The sequence below is a fragment of the Hippocampus zosterae genome, chromosome 11 (genome assembly GCF_025434085.1).
Source record: "Hippocampus zosterae strain Florida chromosome 11, ASM2543408v3, whole genome shotgun sequence".
NCBI lineage: Eukaryota > Metazoa > Chordata > Actinopteri > Syngnathiformes > Syngnathidae > Hippocampus > Hippocampus zosterae.
In genome coordinates, this window is record NC_067461.1 from 11,783,175 (window position 1) to 11,798,338 (window position 15,164).

General features: G+C 40.1%; 1 protein-coding gene across 1 annotated transcript in view; it reads left to right on the top strand.

The window, feature by feature from the left end:
* psme4a (proteasome activator subunit 4a) overlaps positions 1-15,164 on the top strand; it is a 415,963-nt gene that overhangs the window by 35,447 nt on the left and 365,352 nt on the right. The window lies entirely within an intron of this gene.

A 15,164-nucleotide genomic window follows, 5' to 3' on the forward strand; every position in this document is an offset into this window, starting at 1 on the left:
TTTTTAGTGAGTTTGCAATGATGTAGAAGTGCACTGTTGTCATAGACAATACAAATACGCCACAACTACGTCTACTACTACTACTACTACTCATCGTTGTCATCATCATGGTAATACTGTACTAATAAATCCAAAAATAAATGTACATCCCCTCATCTGACTTTATAGAGAGACAGTTTGTAAATTTATAGCGCACACAGTATACTGGCACTGTATTTTGTCACGAGTGTCTTGGGACTCTCGACAATAGAATGCTATCTTTGTGCTGATGGTGGCGCTGTTGACATGAGAAAGAGCCTCCTGTGAATGGAACGTGATTATAACGTTCACTGTGATACAAAGAGAAAGGATTAGGAGGAGGGCATTTTGGACTATAGAAGAAGATTCAAAGTAAGACCAACGTCCCGCAAGATATTGCTACCTAACACGCCCACGTTTCTCCCAAAGCTCTGACTCACCTCTGTCCACAGTGTCGATATTACTTATTGATTGATGTCTGCATGAAACTTTAATAGATGAATCGACGGCTGGATGCAGCGAGATGAATCCAGCTTGTTTCCATGGTAACTATTGTATCATTGAAATGGGATACATCAGGGTTACAGTACTTCTGACAATTAAGTATTGATGTAGACGAGTCTATAAACTACAGATTTTTCAAAGCTCCTCATTGAACTGGGGCTTTCTTTCTATGCCGCTAGACTTGGATAAAACGTGGCTAATCCTATGCTGTTTGTTATGATATACAGTTGATTTCACTAACGCACTTCTGGTAAATCTGGTGTTGAAAATGGATGGTAAAACAGGGTGTCCCAAAAATGTTTACACACTTTAAGTAATTACAAAACTAGATGTTCATTATAATGTGTTCAATTTTCACCATGTGAAAGAATTTTCAAATATTGTTCCATTGTTTTGTCTCCGCCTGTTCTCAAGCTGAAGTCCATTCTGCAGAGTCCAGGCCCTACTGACAAAGCCAAGTGATGGAATAGCATCCATTATGTTACATACGTTCACGTTCAATGTTTGCTCTCAATTCAGTGACTCTTGCAGGTCTCATTGCATGGAGTCTTTTAGGTATCTCCTTCTAGTCTAGTAGTGTGAGGTCTGGTCTTATTCCATGCACACAAAAAAACGCACTGTGAGACCAACTACAACTGGTTTCAAAGAAAAAAAATGGAGATGGAAAGTATACCGGTCATACAACTTCTCTATTTACGGTTTTAAGTGTTATGCTTCTAAGTCTAGGAAAGGCCTCTTTGTGTGACAGTTTGGCTGTACTCCAGTCTCTTTCAGGCCTCTACAGAACTGATGAGCTTGATCCTTTGAATCAGTTGTGTTGAAGTAGAGAGAGATCTAAAACAGGCCGGGTATGGCTCTCGAGAAACTGTAGGTCCCTACCCCTGGTCGAGATTGAGACTAGTGTGGAAGAGCCTGACCTCAAAGCCATCAAGCAATATTGGGATGTACTAAAACAAATATTTGTCAGCATGAATGGACAAAAATCCCAAAACATCAGATTGTAAGTGTGCCGTCTGTACCTTCTTCCATGATTCCAGACAGTTTTTTTCTTCCCCGGAGCCTGAAGTCAATACTCGAAAATGATCATTTCGAGTCGTTCCACTTTGCTGTGCATGGGCTAAACCTGCTTTGCATTGATGCCTTTCGCACAGACCTCACTCTATGCATAATTGATACAGCTGTCATTTCTCCAAGCCTATGAACATAATTTCGAGAGGAGAGGATAAAAATGCATCTTGACACGTAATGGTCCCAGCAAGATTAAGAGATGTTCTTGAGCCATCACCCCAAAATACATGCAAATGTGTCAGATGACAGATCAATATTGTCACTTTCTTTATGGTTTCTTAATGACGTTTGGTATTGATTCATGTGCAGCTTCTCTCCACCTGGGGGTTTGTATTCTAACGTTTCCCAAATATGACAATATTTAAATGTCATATTGATCATTCTTGAAAGATCTGTTGATGTAGACTGCAGAAGGTTGAAAAGTTCTAGATAAAGGGAGTCTCTTATTTGAAGCATAGTTATCAACCCTGGTTGTTCAAGAGCCGCACAGTTTTTGGCCATGAGTCACTGGCAGGAGCTCTCTTGAGAGGAGAGAAGCCTGGGTTGTGAAAGGGTGAGACTCAAAGTCTGGGGTATTATGTTGTCGACGGCGGCGGTCGCATGCCAAAACGTAATCATCAATAAGGTGGTTGTGGGTTTTGACCAGCTGTTTGGCAAAATCTTGAAATTCTCCTGAAATTCCAGATGGCCACCACACCCCTGATTGTTACAGATGCCAACTTATCAATTCGGTCATGATTATCAAGACAGCCTGTGCAGAAACCAAAGATTGCAGCGACGATTCTCCAAAGAGGCATTAGATGCCTTGTTGTACCACTTCCACTCAAGGAGCAACAATAACAATTCAAGTGACTACCTTGGTGGCCACCAGGCGCTCAAGTGGAAGCTGTGCTGTCGGGTCATAGTTATTTATACAAATGATTGACCAATCTAAAATGTTGAAAATGGCTCTTTGCTGATGTAATGTTCATGGTTGAACAAACAAGCCATTTTTGGGGTCTCCTGTTGGCCCGACACCAGTGATATATTTATTGTAGAGAGCTTTGAGGAGAATGTTGCCTTCACCTCCTGCAATTTCATCCTGCAAATGAAGGAAGGAAGGCAAGAATGACCACTACAGCTACACCAATTAAATATTTGAGTTAAATGAAGCATGTGTCCATGATGTGGTGATGTAAAAAGTGGGGAAAAGTGGAAAAGTCTGTATCAAAGAAACAAAACAAGCGTGCGGATCTTAAGACAGATGAATGTGACTGACTCCCCGCGGAGAAGATAATGAGAGATTGATGCTTGCTTAAACCTGAATGGGCTCCGGATATTAACAGATCATTGCTGTATTACTATGAATGAAGAGTTGAGGAGTGAAGGACAGTGAAAAAAATGGTTTCTCAGGACCACAAAACAATCACATTTTATTTCACAAAAGTCATTTTGTATGGGAGTTGGACGAAGTGGGCGGGGAGAAGAAAGTGTGGCCTTCTGCTATAATGTGACTGCTATGAACAGTCGTGTTTAATATGAGTTAGTGGTGACTTTTGCACACGGAATTTAGGGTGTCGACGATGTTGAATTTAAATCTTCCTCAGTACAGATCTGCTAAGGTAAACACCCAGATGTGCTGTTAGGAAGAACTAATTTGATCAGCATAGCTTTCCAATCTGCAGTAGAGCACCTGGCGTCTGGTTTCAAACCACTGCTGCGGCGTGCTAATGATATGGAGATGGCTCAAAGCAGCCCCACAACAGCTGACAGGATTGGTTCTTCAGATATGAGTTGACAGACACACAAAACCTTTGCTGGGATTTTCACACAGTCCTTTTAACGACACAGCCATGCTGCTGGTCTAATGTATTTTGCTCCTCATATTTTTTGCTCCAGGAAGAAAAAAAAAATCTCATGTGATGTGTTCGGAATTGCGATTTGCACTGGTAGACGGATCTTGAGGTATTGAAAGTAACTTGGGAATTCTTTACGGTGTTTACAAATAGGAAACTATTTTGGTAGATATTTCCGACCTGAGAGACAGGATTTATTGTACTCAATAAAAAAACTGCAAATACACAAACTGATGAGCTAAGTCAGAAAAATCAGAATCATCTTTATTGGCCAAGTATGTAGAACACACAAGAAATCTGTCTACGGTAGAACACACTGCACTAGTATCATCATAAACATCATAAACAAAGACATGACAAATAAGTATGGAAGGACATTCCGTAATGTAAGTGAACCGCTGTGCGGTTGTACCTCCCAGTGACAACTGTGAGACAATGTGCAACTTATCAAGCAGGTCTACTGCTCTGGTAAATCAATAGCGAAACTCCAAAATAATTTAAGACAATCCTGAATTAAAGATGGTTCAAGATGGTGTTTTTTTTTTACATTTGTCTGACTGTTAGAAATTATGGTATGATGAAGTAGTAACATGAATATAAACATTATGGCTTCATTAAGTTAATCCTGTCTCGTGCTGGATTTAAACTACGATGACTAATTGTACAGATGGTATGTATGCATGTCTAGTTTGTTACATCTGACCATATACTTACAATCATCTCTTGACTTGGTGACTCATTGCCCAAGGTGATTCTTATATATTTTGTTTCAAGTAAATGCAAACAATTGTGATCATGTGGAGGCGTGTGTTTTGTGTGAAAAGCAGCTGCTGTGTTTGTTAGTCAGAAATTCTTGGACCATGTATTCCATCTAAAAAGATGGCTCTTAGACTTACGGACGGTGTAGTGGTTTACTAACGATAGTTAAAAGCCCACTCAGTTACAGTGTGAATCTGCGCCTGAATGCTGGTCAGTCTAAATACAGTATGCCCTTTGATTAAATGGCTACTAGTCCTGGGTGTTGTCCATCTTTTGCCTGATGTCAGCTGGGGTTGGCTTCAGCTCCCTGCAGCACGAAACAGGATAAGTAGCTTAGAAAATTGATAAAATGAGTTCAAGGTGTTTGCTGATGTTAATTACAGTAATAAGAAACTATTGCTGCAACCATTTATACAACCTTCCACTGCTATGCAGATGACTGCCAGATCTATGTCCCACTGAGCAAGAAAGTCGCCTTCTCATTAAGGCCACTCCTATCCTGTCTGGAAGAAATCAACCTGGATGGCACAAAATTTCTTCAAATTCAACGAAAAGAAGACAGAGGTGATATTGTTTGGTCCCAGTGGCCCTTATACATTCCATCCTGTAGACTTGGGCCCCCTGTCTCCTTATCTTAAGTCAACAGTCTCAAATTTGGGCCTTAAACTGGACAGTGATTTTAAACTCGATCGGCAAATTGGTGCTGTTGTTAAATCCAGCTTCTTTCACCTTAGACAGCTCGCCAAAATAAAACCTCTCTCACATGAACACTTTGAGACAGTAATTCATGCCTTTGTCACATCACACACACCCACACAGACCCACACACACACGGCAAGTGTCAACATTGGGCATCAACAATACAGATATTGGCAATAAATAATGCAGATACTAAACATAATATATGCAGTTAGTTGAGTGAAACTGGACTGACGCTTCCACTGCTTAAACCTGAATTTTGTCACTCAAATATTCTAAGTCCAACTTGATCTTTGCATCTGGGTTATAATGGGTCAGTTTTAAAGTAATGTATGTCCATCCAACCATTCATCCATCCATTTTCTACAGCACTTGACGTCAAGAGTGAGCTGGCTCCTATACCATCTGGGTATACCCCAGACGTCACCAGTAAATCACACGGCACATATAGACAAACAGCGATTCAAAATCACATTCACACCTTTGGACGCCAATGGGCCTACTGTTGTTGAAATGCGGGAAGAAGTCAGAAGAAAACCCACACAAGCAAACTTCACATCGGAAGGCCATCTTGGATTCGTTCTCGCAACTTAGAACTATAAGGCAAACATACTAACCACTAGCTCTACCATGCTAACCACTAGTTCTACCATGCCGTCGTTGTATCACCCTCAGACACCCAGACTCTCACGTTATTTGTGATTTGGTCTCTGTGATCTGTTTAGCAAACAAAGTGTGGTTTTAGCACAGTGATGAGAAAGACAAGCAGGACGTGTATTGGCAGCTCAGTATCACGCCGCCTCTTTTCCAAATGGCACAAAGAGTCTGACCTTTTGGTGATTTGGACGCTGTCAGCAGATGACCTTTGTGCACACGGCTCAGTGCGTTCACAGTTAGCGCCTTTAGACAAGGTGCAAAGCAACACACTTGTCAATTGGAACATCGTGAGCAAAATAATCATTTACATCATCCGTAGTAAGTTTTGGAAAGAATTACGTCATGTCATGTCAGTATTCTAAATGTGCATCTTAAAGCGATGGTAAAACAAACATATCGCATAAAACATTGCTTTGTTCAAACTGAAGGTTGATTATCTTTGCCAGTTGAAACTTGGAAATATTCTGGAAAGAGGCAGTTTGACCATGACACCATGTAACAATAGTCGACCTGCACGCTTTGCTCAGTAATTGGCAACTGTCCTTTTGTGTTAAGACGTATTGCAAAATACTTTGAGAATGAAAGACAAATTTACTCCCCAGTCTTTTGTATTGATCGCGGCAGTGACTGAATTACGGAGCCCCTAAGGGGACATGGAAGGAAAAAAAAAACTTTGCGAGATCTCGCAAAGTAATGCGAGATCTCGCAAAGTAATGCGAGATCTCGCAAAGAAGGATTGCGAGATCTCGCATTACTTTGCGAGATCTCGCAAAGAAGGATTGCGAGATCTCGCAATACTTATCTCGCAAAGTTTTTTTTTTCCTTCCATGTCCCCTTAGGGGCTCCGTAGCGTTTACACGTACGATGACCCGAAAGCACGTACGATGACCCGGAAGCACGTACGATGACCCGGAAGTAAGTCAACGACCATTAAAAATAAATAAATAAATAAAGTATTGCGAGATCTCGCAATCCTTCTTTGCGAGATCTCGCAAAGTAATGCGAGATCTCGCAATCCTTCTTTGCGAGATCTCGCATTACTTTGCGAGATCTCGCATTACTTTGCGAGATCTCGCAAAGTTTTTTTTTTCCTTCCATGTCCCCTTAGGGGCTCCGTACTGAATCTCATGGTGAAGTAAAATTTAATTCACATGCCTAGTTAAATTACAGTGAGACCTCAAAGCTAGAAGGCCAGTGAGGTTGTACAATTCAATATAACTCCAATTTTCTCTTGTGCAAAACATTGTTCATGAAATCATACATGATAGGTGGGGACCCTCAGAGAGCTAATTTCAATGAGCATCAAAAGGATAACTCATTAACTAATTTCCTTTGTTTGTTAGTTAGTTTTTTTTTTTTTTTTGGACACGTCTTCCCAAAAAGTGTCAACAAAGAGCGTTAAGAGAAAATATAACATATATGATGAGTCAAGTATGGGATCTCATGTGTAAAACAACATGAACAAAAAGCATGGTGGTAGCTTGGAGGGGGGAAAAAATGTCTGTGGCAATTTCCTCAATCAAAGAGTCTCAATTTTTTTTTTATAGCAACAAACACTAAGGTTAGTTGCTGTGTGTTAGTTCCTCTCTGGTAGACATCAGACAACTTGTTCCGTTTGGATTTTGTGGTGCGGGGTGGCGTTTGCAGGAAGTTGCGGGTGTGTCATCATTTTACAGTAGCCTGAAGACGAGAAGCGGGTTTAGTTAGAGTGTGTGTGTGTGTGTTTGTGTGGTGTGTGTGTGTGTGTGTGTGTGTGAGAACCCGTTTCCAAGCCTCAGCCTGCTTACTACCTTAGATTGTACGGTTATTTGTACTTGCACATTAAAGGGGTGGCTAAACCTGTTTCTAGGTGTGACCTGAGCTATCATGTGGATTTCATGTTGAGTCAAGGTGAGTCCTGATGCCAGCTGGACATCATCACAGAAAAGCTCTCCACCACTTGGTTGAGTAGCATGCCCTTTGAACACTGTTTCCTTTTGGTATTCTATTCTCATCCTGCCAGCTGTTTAGAGCCAAAGTCTTTTCTTTTGAAGAAGGCAAATAAAAAAAATGCTATTTAAGCTTGCCTAAATTAATGATACATCTGCAGTTTTGGCCTGAGCTTCCCTCACAGCAGACTGTTTGGCCTCTCGCCCTCAGCACTGCTAGGATGCTGACGTATGCTGCCAAACTAGCACGCTATAATACCATTGTTGACTCCATCCCTGTGTGTCTCACTTTAGTTACTTGACCATGTTATTACTTGGAAAGGGGTACTTGCTATTCTTCCACTTCTTTTTTACCTTCAGGGGAATAAAATTAATAGTAGTTAGGAAAGCTTATTGAAGGGAGGGACAAAGTTAATTGTCGGTTCTTCCACACTGTCTCAGGGCAGGTAATTATCTTGGCGAATTAGCCTCAGTGTGAGAACACCTAAATTGGTGCCCTCTTCAAGGTACAGTACTGCATTTGGACGGGACAGACTCAAATACAATGCTATTTAAATTTATGATTTACTCTTACCCTGTTAGGTCCAGAGAAATTATTCCTGTTTGACAAACGGCACCGATCTACAATAATTAATTGGATTCTCTGATGCCATGTTGCTACAAAGGTGACTTATTTTCTGATCTCTGGCGTGGCTATTTTGCAAGTGTGAAAGAGGCTTTGTACTTTTTTTTTTCCCGAATGTTCACATTATGGGGCTCCAAAAAGCATCTGGCCTGGATTTTGTAATTACACGAGATATCACTTAGTCACTGTTCATGGTATCACTATGAGGTCTAGATGTCAATCATTTACTGGTTGGGTCGCAAATTGAAGAGTGTAGATGTTATGCGTCACATATTAACAGGAGCAGATTGCAATCTTGTGATAAAATGTGTTTTTGCATGCGGCTTGTTTAGGTCTGTACATTCATTAAGTTTTGTGCTTTACTCAAACCATATCCACCTTCACGCCCCAATTTACAGGCTAATAAGTGTATTCAAAGAAACAAAAACAAATCTCTGTTCTTGGCTCTTCATGTTGCAATTCTTGGTCTTGGCTGCACTTGTAAACATGGCGGATGATCAGTTAGACTGAGAAGTCTTAACAAATCTCTCATTGTTACACCAACAATGGCTTAAACACCCAGGCGTGACAAGAAAAGGGCCGCACGCAGTGACAAGAAAAGGGCCGTACATTGCACGCAGTGACTAATTATCATCTGACTGTGGAGTTCCTCGTCTTTTGGCTCAATATTTTCATTTTACAGCCTGCAGCTTTACCGCTTTGGTTCACCGGTCTCATCAACTTCATTTATAATTGAGCTAAAGGAGCTTGGATGAGGCCCATTTACACAACTCAGCAAGCAAGCAAGTGTGGCATTTGGAAGCTAGAAAGAGACAAAGGCAGCTCACAACAGGGACAATACAAATCAATCTTCGTGCAACAGGAATCATTATGCTCTTCCCCCTTGCAAAATGCAGTGCTATGAGGAGCACTTGACTACGTTTCTGATACTTCCTCCTTGACCCATTTTGAACCCCAGACCCTCAGTCATGTTCGTGAATAGCTGCAAGGGCAAACTGCTCCTCCTCTCCCTCTGTTGTTGTTTTTTTTCCTCCTCTTTTCTTGGATCCATTCTGCTATTATCATGTTGTCCTGTGGGGCCAGCACACCACCACAAGAGGCTCGGCTCCATATGCAGTCACCGTTCTAGAAAAGAGAACCGTGACTGTGGGAGGCACAGCCTCTAACCTGCCCGTACCCCTGGCAACCAGAACGGAGCAGCTGGTACTGTCAGCCGCCCTGACAGATGACCTGCTGCGTGGATACTTTTAGCTCATGATTCACCTATCGTGAGGCTAGCAGAAACACATATTCAGTATTGCAGTATTTGAAACACAGTTTTCTCGTTGCATTCTATTGCATGTGATTCACACGGCATTCTTTTTTTTTTGGTTCAATCAGGGTTAAATGTATTACTAATCTGAACCCCTCGACCATGTGGCAGATATGTGGCCAACATTTCTCAATGGATTTTTGTGTGACTGAAAGCTAATTGAATAAACTGCTACTGTTGCTCCTAGTACTGTACTACTAATTTTGATGCTGTTATTTAAAGGTATCGAAAGTGTAAAAATTAAAAGAATGGCACCTCATTATTGACTTAAATAGAATTTCTGCAAAGCTCTTAAATGATCAAGTGTATTTTTTTTTTAGTCTATAGAATACGCTTTTGTTAAACCTGCAATTCACAGCGTAATTATTTTAGCCTTGTGTCTGTTTACAGGATGTCATATGACCGTTCCTTCTTTTTTGTATGAGCACACATAAAGAAATAATTAACCAGCTGACACCAAGCAAAGATTCTCAAAATGAGGCGGAGCATAATGAATGAAAATAGTTGCACTTCGATGCAGCAGTGTCTTTTTATTCATTTCATATTCAGATTTCCTCCATTAAGACTAAGCCTTAAAGAGCGAACATCTGGATGAAAGAGTGGGTGGATCACAGCTGCTTCCTTCAAGGCTGCCAACAGTATTCTTACCCTTCGGCCGCTTCAAGCCATGTGGCACTGAGCCTAGTTCGTCTCAGCGAATGAACAAGTCTTCATAAGTGGTGGTGATAACGACCCAAATTGCATTGGCAATACTAACTGAGAGCAATGAATGCCCGCGGGCTGGCTGAGCCCGTATATGGACAAGACTATAATTCCCTAAAATTGACATCTTTGGGGCAGAAAAGAAAAAAAGGGAAGAACTCAGCAATGAAATGTGCTGCTCTGTGTCAGAAAGCTTGGTCTCAGCAACAGGTCACTGGCCATCCAAAGGAATGAAGAGCCCAAACATTGACTGATTTTGGAGTGGACTTCGATGTGGCGTTCTCTAAATCGGTCCTTAAAACTGTGTAAGGAAACAAGTTGTTCGGAAAACACAAACCTGAGATAAATTGGCGCACATATTTAAGTCATTCTGGATTTAATGAGAGTAGACACTTAGGTAGGCTGTCCGCACACTGGTCTAGAGCTGAGACAATGCTCCAGTCACAAACGGAGTCTTGTGTCAAGGTACATGATTTAAAGGGAATGAGAAGAACTGCTTTGGCAGCGAATTATGTTAATAAATGTTGTTTACGCCCACCACACCGCCAACTACCCTTTTTAATCACGATCATCTTGCACACCTCTATGAAATTAAGAACACCTGGTCTAACTCGCCTCCACGCAGATGAACCCAGTTGACTGTGCTGTTCAGAAAAATAGAGCCCTTGGTGTCAACTGGGCTGGGATGCACAGTTGAATTGCCGAGGATGAGTATGGCGAATATTGAATGGCAAGTCTAACAGCATCTTAACTTTTGAATTCAACGTAAAGATCCCATCGAAGAAATATGAAGACTTTCAACAGCTGATTTATTCTGAGGAATACACACAGAAAGAAGCTACCTTCTTTGAAAAGTGCAAAAATGGCAAACGGTTACCTTGAAAAACCGAAGCCAAGACTGGATAAGAGAATTATTAAACACACTCTGGGATGATTCTTTGAGCTTGCCAACACCCTGAGGAATATTTTTTCTGAAGTGCTAATTTGATCACAGTTGCGCAGAACCCAAGTGAATGTCAGCAACATGAAAGCAACTGTCGGGGGGGGGAGCATTGAGTCTTGGGCATACAGTTTATCAGTGTGGACGTGCTTTTCTGTAGATGTGCTATACATGGTGGCAATGTCTTTTAGCAATAACATTAGGATGGGTTAGTAGTGTGATAATTTTATCATTGCAAATCAAACAACACATCGTGTACACTTAATGTTGTCAGAAGTGAAACGTTTCCATGTGCTCCGCTTTAATGCATGTCAATTGAAAACGATGCACTTAAGATAATGAGGGTCAGAAAGTGTTATTTATACTTTGATGTCATTGAAATGGTGACGTTTTAAAAATAATCCTGCAGCACTTTACCAATGTCATTTTGCATGTGATAAGCGGCGAACAGGTGTTCCATCGGTACAAATAACACAATAACCAAAAGTATAAAAACCAAATCTATTATGATAGTTTGAATTCTATAAATTATAAATAGTTTTTTCCAGTATGACATATCAAACGCCAACTCATTCAACAGGATAGAATAAAGGTGAATGTCAAAAGAAAAGGTGAACCAGTGAAGAATCACTGGTCAGAAACACACATCTTCTGTTGGTGCTCGTGTCTGACATTCAACGAAGAATAAATAATAAATCATATTTGAAGAGCTGTGTAAATTCCAACGACATGGCTGCATTTGCCCTCAGCGCTCCCTCTCGGTGAGCAATTGCCCTCCACTGTTGCCACTTCAGCGAAATTTTTTTTTTTTTCAGACGTGCGGATATACAGTCGATGTGATGTGTTTTCACAAAAACAGGTGAATTTGTCGCAGGGATTAGTTTTGAGGTATTTACAAAAATGATGAGCTGACAAATATCCTAATGTTTTCACTTTCTTCGTTTTCTACTCTTTTTTTTCCCTTTTCATTTTCCAGCATGTGCACCATGCTGTATCTCACAGATCAATTTTGGTCATACAAGACACGTGGTTTTGAGAGGATACTTGATCTCATTTGTAGAGATTTTATTAAGCATCTGGCGTGCGCTCTTGGTTATCTAGTATCGCACACAATACATAATGACACCGATCAGCTCCAACATGCCCTTTTTTTTATCCTCATTTGGAGTCTCCTGCTTTTAAAAACATGATTAAGATTTTACAAATGTTTGTCTGCACCCTACTTAAGACAACTTGGTGATCCAACAATTTAGACCTGACACACCACTCAAATATTCATGAAGTCCTCAACCCGTTGTCATTGGTGGCGCCCACAGTAACGGTGCTTTGAATGATATCAGAATTAATTGAGGGCAAAAGGAAAAGAAAAAGAATCAACAATTAGCTGACAAGACAAGTGGCGAGTCAAGTTGCCTCTTCACAAGAAAAAACAAATATAACCTTATTGGAGTCGCCACCTCTATTGTTTGTTTATAAAACAAATGCTTTGAGGTTGGACCTTGTAAGATCCAAATGGAAACCGTAGAATAGTGTCCTTATTTCCCAACAGTCCTTAAAGAGAGCGACACGGGCATGAGGAAGAAAAATATCTGAAAAGGAGGAGTCTTTTTTTGGGGGGGGGAATACATTTTCAAGTGGTGGTATTGACAGAATGGCAGGCTTCTCAATAAATGTGATTGAAATTAGTGGTAGAGGTCAGGTAACATTTTAAACACTTAATAGAGGTGTAAACAAAATCTACGGCTTACAGTATGTGTTTATTGGTGAAAGATAAACAGATCAAACATAATCTGACTAATATTGGACAAATGGTCTGTCGGAACATTCCATAATCTGATATTCTACAGTGTTGGCACCATCTGTTAGACTTCAAAGCATGCAGATCATTTAAGAAGCCACCCAACATTTTGAATCGTCTGCAGTTTGTTCAGTAGGTGTATGGGCAGAGAAGAATACAACAATGAGTTGTAGGGTAAAATTTGATGAGAAATTGCTGATGTGAAGTGATGAATCTTACATCAAATGCGAATGCTTTGAATCTGTAAAAATATGTCTGTAGTTCTCGCTGCAGGGTGGCTCCTGTGCAGAGAATATGCAATGACAACTTATATTTCTGAAGACATGCGTGATGGGTGATGACCTTAAGCAGGTTGAGCGATCCTATTTGATGCAGACTTACACTCCTGTGACAAGTCTGTGACACTTATTTTGGACTGTTAGCACTTTCTGACTAAAGTTCAGATCAACGCCGATGATGCCAAATCCTTTGTTGTCTCTACGGTGCTCGTAGCATCCAGTGGTATCTATCTATCTATCTATCTATCTATCTATCTATCTATCTATCTATCTATCTATCTATCTATCTATCTATCTATCTATCTATCTATCTATCTATCTATCTATCTATCTATCTATCTATCTATCTATCTATCTATCTATCTATCTATCTATCTATCTATCTATCTATCTATCTATCTATCTATCTATCTATCTATCTATCTATCTATCTATCTATCTATCTATCTATCTATCTATCTATCTATCTATCTATCTATCTATCTATCTATCTATCTATCTATCTATCTATCTATCTATCTATCTATCTATCTATCTATCTATCTATCTATCTATCTATCTATCTATCTATCTATCTATCTATCTATCTATCTATCTATCTATCTATCTATCTATCTATCTATCTATCTATCTATCTATCTATCTATCTATCTATCTATCTATCTATCTATCTATCTATCTATCTATCTATCTATCTATCTATCTATCTATCTATCTATCTATCTATCTATCTATCTATCTATCTATCTATCTATCTATCTATCTATCTATCTATCTATCTATCTATCTATCTATCTATCTATCTATCAATCAACTTCTGGAATCAGAGCCAGGGCCCAGCACAACATGTGGTTTTCTGTTAACGCTACAAAAATGCAGCTGTTAGCACTTTAAAATGAAAGCCCATTTCCTATACTTAATGGGAGTGAAAAACGCATCCTCTCTCACTCCTGCTTTCTTGGGTTGCCAGGTTGGAATCGGCAGAGTTGAAAGCCGAGCAGAATTAATTGATGGAGACCCTCTCGAATCAATGAGGCTTGCAAAGCAGGGCAGCCCCCCTCTTTACAAAACAGCAGGCCATCAGCGGGGGGAGGCGGCCGTGGTCTGCGTGTGATGTTCAGGCGTGACTGTGGAATGTCAAAGAAATGGTGTGTGTCTGCCCGGGTGCCACGCCGCATAAACTTACAAGACACACCATCAAAAATGCTTATTTGTTATCACATTGCTGAACGACTAAAGAAATGTAAATGCCAACAAAATGTTCAGAAACACGTGTGGGTGTGTTATTCTTCCTTGACACATAATTAATTACCTTTGGCAAAGAAGTTATGCTCTACTTAGAGGATTTATGTGTCATGCTACCTACATATTCTTTCTTACTTGGATGATAGTATTCTTTTTTGGGCGACAATTCACACGTTACTGTCGTCACAAAAGTTGCCATTTGTTTCACAAAATTCTTCTTCATAAGCAGCACCCGCTGAAGAGTGCTTTTTTTTGCATGGTTCTTTTGAACATGCAAGCTTCTATAAATACAGTAGATAAGCGGTTCACATAATGGATGGACAGATGCATGGGTAAATGAACAAAGATCACCTCCAAAAAGTTATTTCTTCATAATAACTCATTTTATCTTAGCTAGTGCTACTGGTAATGGTTAATGATAACAAGGCGCATACAGTATTATACTTGTGTTCCATTATTCACTTTTCCATTGATTCACACAACCTAAAGAAACTTAAAATTTAGTACACATGCTATCGATTGAGTTATAGTCTCTCCTTCCATTCACCATGACATCACTGCCCATGCACAAGCCACATTAAGAATTAAAACCAAATTTTAAAATGAACCCAAAAGTGTGTATGTAAAAGTATGAAATGCTGACAATGAATTACTTGGGCGGGGGGTCCAATTTGATTTACATTTAAACAAACCTGTAATGTCTGAAACCCTCCATGACCTCTGAGTGGGTAAATAAATATACTGTACAAAGCCTCTGGATTGCCAGAGGGGTAGCTCAGGCTGAGGTTAACGTATA